Source organism: Schistocerca americana, chromosome 4 (assembly GCF_021461395.2).
Source record: "Schistocerca americana isolate TAMUIC-IGC-003095 chromosome 4, iqSchAmer2.1, whole genome shotgun sequence".
Classification (NCBI taxonomy): Eukaryota; Metazoa; Arthropoda; class Insecta; order Orthoptera; family Acrididae; genus Schistocerca; species Schistocerca americana.
In genome coordinates, this window is record NC_060122.1 from 831,755,218 (window position 1) to 831,764,117 (window position 8,900).

Below are 8,900 nucleotides of genomic sequence, written 5' to 3' on the forward strand. Positions count from 1 at the left end.
TTTTGTTTCGTTGAAACAACGTCCACGGGACCGGACGAATGTCTTAGTTTAAGTCAGTGACTGGCTGAACATTTTTCCTTTTCGTTGTGGTTGTTTTGTTCTTTGCATCTGTCAGTGACAATAACTTTGGAACTATGTCAGGCAACCCCGGTCCTTCGTTTGTGAGAACAGACGATTCAAATTTTGAAGAAAAACTTTCAAGAATTATTGATGAAGTGGGGAGCGACATATCCGATTTTGTCTTTTCTTATGTGGAGGATGGTGATATTATACATAATGAACATGATTCGGAATCCAGTGTGTCTGGCGAGAGTGAAAGTGACGAGGAAAGGTATGAAGGAGAATCAGATAGTGATGAAGAAGAGGAACGTGCTGGGAAATACAGCTATGGCAGAAATAGGTTCAAGTGGTCGGCAGTACAACCAAACAGGTATGTCAGAATTCCAACTCATAATATATTGAAGATACCAGCATTTCGACACTAATTCAGAGGACAATCACAGATCGACCCACTGACTGCTTGGAGCTATATTTTCAGTGATGATATGCCGAACGAAATACTCACAGGGACAAATGAGAAACTTGAAAAAATTCATGGAAAATACACGAATACGGAGAAAATAGAAGTCAGACATTGTACAATGACTGAAATGAAGAGTTACATTGGCCTTCTTATATACACTGCAGTATTCAAATCGAATAACGAAGACATACGTTCTCTCTTTTGTACTGATGGGACTGGCCGTGATATTTTCAGTATCAATATGTCATCAGCAAGATTTGCTGTAATTCTCAACTGCCTGAGATTTGACAACCCTGATGACAGGGAGTTACGTAAGGTTTCTGATCCAGCAGCTGGTACAACAAACATTCTACATAAATTCAACGAAAAGTCGCAGCGATCCTATATTCTTGGGGCTTATGCTACAGTTGATGTAATGATAATCGGTTTCAGAGGACGCTGTAAATTCAAAATGTGTATTCCATCTGAACCGGCGAAGTACGGCCAGAAGCTTCAATGCCTCGCCAACTCCAGGGCTAACTACATCTTCAACACATATCTCTACTGTGGAAAAGGTCCTGATGGAGCAGGACTTTCCCCAGACGAGAAGGAATACGCCGTTCCCACTCAGGCTGTCCTCAGGTTGTGCAAGCCAAGAGCACATACTAACCAAATCATTACTGCTGATAACTGGTGTGTGTCAATAGAACTTACAGGCGCGCTACGGAAAAATGGTTTGACCACAGTGGGAACAATGCGGAAGAACCGAAAGGAAATTCCGGCATCTTTTTGCCTTCCCGTAGACGTGAAGTTGGAACAACGCTGTATGGATTTACCGAACACATCACGCTGATTTCGCATGTGCCTAAGAAAGGAAGAGCAGTAATCCTTATATCAACAATGCATCACTCCATAGAAGATGATGTGGACAGTAAAAAACCTGTAATAATAGCCCACTATAATAACACAATACTGTAGACGAAAAGTGTGCCATATATTGTTCAAGTCGCCGCACACAACGCTGGACCATGGCCGTGTTTTTCCGTATTCTTGACATGAGTGTTGTCAATGCATATATTGTTCATCAGTCATTCAAGGAAAGAATTGTGCTTACCAGGATGAACTTCATGAAAGCCCTAGCAAAAGAACTGATCGAACCTTCACTGCGCGAAAGGATAATGAATAAACGCCTCCCACAAGAATTGAGATTTTCTATCGGTCGAGTTCTAGGAACTGAAGTACATCTCCATGAAGAGCTGGAAAAGGAGGACAAACTACCTAGGGATGGAAAAAAGACATTTCGCATTTGTCCACCAAAAAAGAAGAGAAAGACAAGTTATTTGTGTCGCAAGTGCAAGGTCCCAATTTGTTTGGAATGCTATTGTAAGGTGTGTCCGCAGTGCATGTAAGGTGGTGCGAAATGTGGCCAGTCTATACTAACTAGATGGCGAACTTCGGCTGTCACAGCGTGCCGTCGTCTGTTAGCGCCGCCATTTTGCAGTTAGGTAAGAAACTGTATGTGATATTTTAGTTAGAAAGGCGGCCCTCGTTTTCATTCGGAAGTATCTACACTCTTGACGATAATAAAACTAACTAGATTAACATTAAAGCAACAAACTACCAATTTCGTTTTACGCTCATAAACACAAAAGTCTACTGTAATATCGTAAATATAAAGTACCTAAAAGCGAAATAATATTTTCCCCAGGCGTAAGGAACAGTTTTATTCACATATGTAATGGACTTATTAGTGGCGATATCAGCTTTAGTGTCGGCAAAAAACGTAATGGGGTTTATTTAAACGTGAATTTGTATATCTACAATAATATGCTAATTATTGTCAGGCACCATATGAAACAACCAAAATTACGTGTGACACTGGCACGAAAATTGTTCTCTTCTTTTACTGAACTAATTCACATGTACCAACATGGAACTTGCGATGAAATCAGTTAGTTTAAAGTGCATATTTAACTGAGAGCTAGCGTATATAAACAGTTCAGTCAATCTGGGTAACTTTGCACCACTTTTTTCCGCCTTTTTGAAAGTACTGCACACACAATCTACATCACATTTCACCCGTATTGCTAAGGTGTGCTTGGCAATGAGGAAATATGTACTAGAGACGCTCTCTTGGATTAAATTTCAATTTTAATACTGGTACAAAATTACTCAGTCATTCTGGGTAACTTTAGTCTTAAAAAACATAGTATTTTCCCATATCTAATGTTCTGAATAAATTTGCATCACAACAAAAGGAAATCACGTGTTAATAAGAAGTAAAAACAGTGTTTAGTCAGTTTCCAGATTTACTTTGAAATATCAAGATATTTGTATCAACCTGACTTTGTTCAACTTAAATCACTGTCAGAAGCTCACTTCACAGTCAAAGCAATTAAAGAAAAATCACAAGCGTAAGAGCTTTTAGGGAGTTGGAAAGACATTTGAATGAATTACAGAGGTAATAAAAACGTTACATTTGGTACAAAATAATACAAACAGGTGGAACACCAGCCATTTGAAACAAGAATAGCAATTGGTACAAAGATACTATGATCAGTTAAAAGTTACCCTGATTGTAATGTTCATATGTCTATGTACTTTTTCATCATTTTACAAATGATGAATACTGTAAACATTAAGCATGGGCAAGGGTATTGAAATGAGAACACAAAAACACATTGAAACACGAAATTTATTAATATACGTTTTTAACCACTGCTGCAATGTTACAGGCACAACACTACACATTACTGAATAAAATAATCTTACTGAGTTTTTGTCTTGCACTAGTTGTATTGTGACCTATTTTATCAAGTGAAAACCTTCTCCCATATGTTTTCAGCCGCACCTGAATTTACCTGGATGCAATCTTACGTACAAGCTGTGTCTCATGCAAATCTTCAATTCCGCATTCATTATGGAAGTCATGGTGAAGTTTAGGTAATGAATAGTTCACAAATTTTTTAAGAACACACATGACAATCTTACTAATTAAATGCTTTTGCCTCATGTCGCCATTGACAACAAACATTTGAAACAATTTTTCTGAGTGCTCCATCACAGAGTATACAGCATTAGGGCCTACTTGTTTCAATAAGCTTGCCTCGGCTTACAAATTTTGTGAATGAGCTCTTTTCTGCAGTACTAAGAAGTGCATATGTTGCGTCATTACATACAACGGGTGGCCTAAGAATGTAGAGGCAGTCTTTACATGTAACTTTTTTTGAAATTGTGAGGGCAACATTCCCTGCAATGTAGTACAAAATGTTCTGCTTGTATGTGGAAAACAGAGTACCCTCTTCAATAAGTGAGCACCATTTTTCCACTTCGTCTACAAACATACAAGAATCATCTACAAGAGGACACTTTTGTGATCGGAAATCATACAGTCCTACAGGTACCATTGAACACGTGTTAAAATTTGTACAGTTTCCCCCAGTAGTGCTAACATTAGTGCCTAAAAGCAATTTGCGCATAGCACACTTCAACTGATATGAATTTGGGTTGTTATTCCAACCCCCTCTAGATCTCACACATGAGAAGAAGAGTTTCCCTAGTCATTATTTCCAGTGCAATGGCTTTAATTGAATGCATGTTCAAAATTATGCCAAAGACAAAAGTATTTCTTGGGTGCTGCAGGAGAGAAGCACCATTTACTTTTAAACTTCTTATATAAGATTCTGTCTGATGAAAAATATCAAGGCAATATGCCTGATTACTGAGTTTCAGGCTGGCTTTATATCCTGAAGCTAGAGGATTTCTGGAGTTAAAGACATCAAAAATTCTGTCTATAAATCTCAAAAACTGCACTGGTGCCTCACTACCATGGAATCTGGGATTGCCAGCTCTTCTCTAAAAATCTATAGTATGTGCAACACTAGAATTGAATGTTTGAACTGCTAAGCTGACATTCATCTTTTTTTAACATAATTAATATGTTGTCTTGACAACTTGTTAGCAAATGTCATGCCTTCCTCAATTTGCAACTCATTTAGTTCTTTTAAGTACTGCCACCTAATATGGCCATTTGTAGACTCTATAACACCTACTTCTGCTAATGCATTTCGAGCAAGTTTCACTAAATGACACATATCAAAAATACAGTAAACATTGTGGTTTGAAACTGGGTGAAGGAACTGAGAAGAAAAAACGTTTTGATGAAAATTAATACTGCATCCCAATGAACGACGAGTACTTATATTTGGCCTTGTGCCATCACAAGTGACTGCCCAAATTCTGATGCCTGAATTGCTTAGTATCTCCAGAGCAGACTTTATTAACTTCGCCTGTACACTACCAACAAAGCCATTCACTAAAAAATACGCTACAGGACACTTAAATTTACCTTTTATGGACACAAACATAAAAACTAATGCCTCTGAAGCTTCTTTCACTTCTTTTGATTGTTCAGCTTCTCCTCCAAAATCTACAAAACCTGTATACCTCTTAGTTTCCTGGTCCCACACTACCTGCTTTCTAATTGCCATACTGTCTATTATGAGGCTAGAATCTTTAAATTCAGCCCTCACTTAATGGTTAAAGTCAAAGTACCTGAACACATCACTTAAAAAGCCAGGATCACAATTCACAGTCCCCGCCCAACGAGAAATCAGTGTTTTGTGAGGCAGAGGAATTAATGTCTGTAAATATTCATACACCTTAGGAGAGAGAAAATACACCGTCATTGCAAACATTTTAATGTCTGTTTTGTACCTGTTTCCCTTGGATGACACACTATTATTCAACAAATTGCAGACTAATTCCACCTGAGCCCCTTCTTTTTCAGAGCACTTATGATGTCTTTCATTGAATAGTTTTTCTTCTCTCTTCTCCTAATTTTTTCCTGCAGGCTCTTGACTTTTCTTCTCAGTGTCTCCACAAGATCTGGTAAAAAACTGCATGTCAGTGGCCGTGTCAATTGTGGCGACGTCATTTATCCACTGCGCCAAAAACAGCGGGTGAAAGCTGCAGCTGATAGATATTTATCTTTGCCGTAGTCGGCTTGGTTACGAATTGTTTATTCTTGTCAGTTTTTGATCTGTGCTTGGAAAATAAAATGTTTTCTCATATCATGAAAAAGCTGTTACTTCATAAAATATAAAGGCTCCCATAGTGGTGACCCCGAAAAATCGTAGCAGAAGCATAAAGAAAATATATATACCGACGAGAATAATGAATTCAGAGACAAAAGCATGGGGCAGTGGAATCAAGATTGAAGACAACAGTCTGTTTGAGCAAGGATCGCGGTCCACGCCCTTTGATTCGCCACAAAACGGAACGACAGATGTTAACGCAAAAGATGGGAGTACCTACGCGCGACACGGAAATGTTAAGCTTTCCGCGTTCTGGCCGACGCGCCCCCAGCTTTGGTTTACGCAGGCTGGATGCATATTTCGGCAGCGTGGGGTGTCTAACAACATTGACAAATTTAATATAGTGGTTTCACATCTAAATTTAGAAGTGATAGAGCAAGTAGAAGAAACCTTGTCGCAACAAAATTACCTTGTGCTAAAGGTAGCTCTCATACAGCATTATACGTTGTCACCAGATGTGTGACTACAAAAAATTTTCGCATACGAAGTTTTGGGCGACAAGACTCCGTCACAAGTACTCAAAGCCTTACGTACATTCGCCGGCCCGGAACTCCTACCTGAAGAGCCTTTACGTCTAATATGGCTTCGTAAACTTCCTGCCAACATCCGTGCCGTCATTGCAGCAGAAACAGACTTACCATTGCAAGTCTTAGCAAAAAAGGCAGACACCATCGCAAACACCTTAACCGAAGTTTCTGCGTGTTCCGAATTCAACTCCAGCCAGGATAGAGGCCCAAGAACGTGTAGTGTGCTGGAATCTAACGTCAGTGAGCCAGGAACATGCAATAATACTCCCCAACAGCAGTGCTCATCGACCGAACCCACCATACAGCAACTGGCAGCACAAGTGGCAAAACTCAATGTGCAAGTAACTTCACACCACCAGCAGCTACGAAGTCGCAGTTGGAAAAGACGAAGAAATGCTATCCAACAGGATTTGACAGATCAATGGTGCTGGTACCACAGACGCTTCAGTAACACTGCCCGTCAATGTATTCAAACCTGCAGCTACCCAAACTTAAAAGGCGGGCGTTAAAGGGCGCTAACGTTCAAAAACAACATAGGCGCCCGAGTCATAGCGTGATTCAAAGAGATGAAAACGCCACGGTATCTGCAGTCAACCAATCACACCGATTGTTCGTGTTGGACCTCTCTTCAGGTGAGAAGTTTCTGATTGACACAGGTTCAGAAGTCAGTGTTTATCCAAGAAAGAGAGGTGATATACTCACGACAACAACGCAACATGTGCTGACTGCGGCAAACAATTCCAGAATATCTACCTATGGTGAGAAACAGTTGGCATTACATCTGAATTCCAACTTCCATCCAAAATGGACTTTTGTGGTTGCTGATGTGCCAAGTCCTATAACTGGAGCGGACTTTTTACGGAACTACCGACTTATGCCCGACCTGGTTAACCGTCGTTTGGTGACAGTTCCCACAGAAGGGATATTGCCTACTGCGTCTTCCGCGTCGGTTCAAGTGCAGTGCAATGTGTCCGTGTCTTTCCACATGAAGATTTCTGGCTCCTCTACCGCGTCATCCGCGTCCGGATATTGTGATACGATTTCGTACCCGCAACTAAGCGGGGCGCACACGTGTGCGTCACGCAAGAAGACACCCGACAGTCGTAACGATTCGTATACTGTAGGCAATATCAGAGCACTGTCGGAGGAATCACTTTTTCATAAACTGCTTCAAGACTTTCCAGCACTTACCGAACCCGTCAACGCAACCAGGAAATGCAGACACAATACTCAACACCACATCAGCACGACACAAGGTCAACCCGTTGCCTTCCGCCCGTGGTGTCTGACTCCAGAGAAGCTGCTCACGGCGCGAGCTGAGTTCGACAGACGTCTAAAAACAGGTATTGTAGGTAGGTCTGATAGTTCATGGGCATCTCCAATTCACATGGTCCGTAAGAAAGACAATTCATGGAGAGTATGTGGAGACTACAGGGCGCTCAATGTCCGCACAATTCCCGACCGCTATCCAGTACCCAATGTGACTGATTATAGCAGTACGATTAGCAATGCCAAAATATTTAGTGTGATTGATTGCGCCAAAGCATTTTCCCAGATTCCAATGGCTCCATCTGACATTAAAAAAACAGCAGTTGTCACACCATTCAGTTTGTTTGAGTACAATTTTATGCCATTTGGCCTCTGAAACGCTGCCCAAACATGGCAAAGATTCATGCATGAGGTGCTTCGAGAATTACCATTCGTATTTAGTTATATGGACGACATTTTAGTATTCTCTGGTTCTGTATATCAGCATGTCGAACATCTGCGGCAGCTTTTCTGCCATCTGACAGAGTATGGCATAATTACTAACGAAACAAAGTGCACGTTTGGAAAACGCAAGGTTAAGTTCCTGGGATATTTGGTTTCAGCAGCAGGCCTGTCACCTTTGCCTGAGCTGGTTGAAGCAGTACAACAGATGCCCCTTCCCACAACTTACAAAGGACTTCGCAGATTTTTAGGCATGCTCAACTATTACAGACGTCACTTACCCAAATTAGCTGCCGCCCAAGAGCCACTCACAACGTTACTTGCAGGTAAAAATACAACAGGAAATCGTAAAATTCCATGGAGTCCAGATGCTGAAGCAGCTTTCCATGACTTAAAGAAATGTCTTTCTCGGGCAACACTACTGGGACATCCAAGATTGAGCGCCCCTTTAGCGCTCATGGTTGATACAAGCCAAACAGCAGTGGGTGCAGCGCTACAGCAAGAAGTTGATGGCAGATGGCAGCCGCTCGCATTTTTCTCTAAAAACCTCACTCGACAGCAGCAAAAATGGAGTGCTATTGACCGTGAGTTGCTTGCTATTTACTTAGCCATAAAGCATTTTCGCACGTCTGTCGAAGGGAGGCACTTTGCAATTTTTACCGATCACAAGCCGTTAGTAGCTATATTTCAACGAGACACAGAGCTCAATTCACCACGTCAGTGCAGGCAAGTCGAGTACATTGCACAGTTCACAACTGACGTGCGTCACATTTCAGGAAAAGACAACCTGGTCGCAGATTGCCTGTCTAGGAATTGTGCCAGTTTAAATTCAATTCGTTGGACCGAGTTAGCGTCTAAACAACGAGAAGATCCTTAATAGAGGAACAGTGAACTGCGCTGCAGCTCAGACGTGTGTCTGTTCCAAATGTTCCAGACGGAATTTGGTGTGATGTAGCAAAAGGAAAGGAGCGACCTTACATACCAGAACAATATCGTCGCGAGATTTATAGTGCACTACATAACCTATCACATCCAGGAGTACGAGCTACAGCCTAGTTAGTTTCC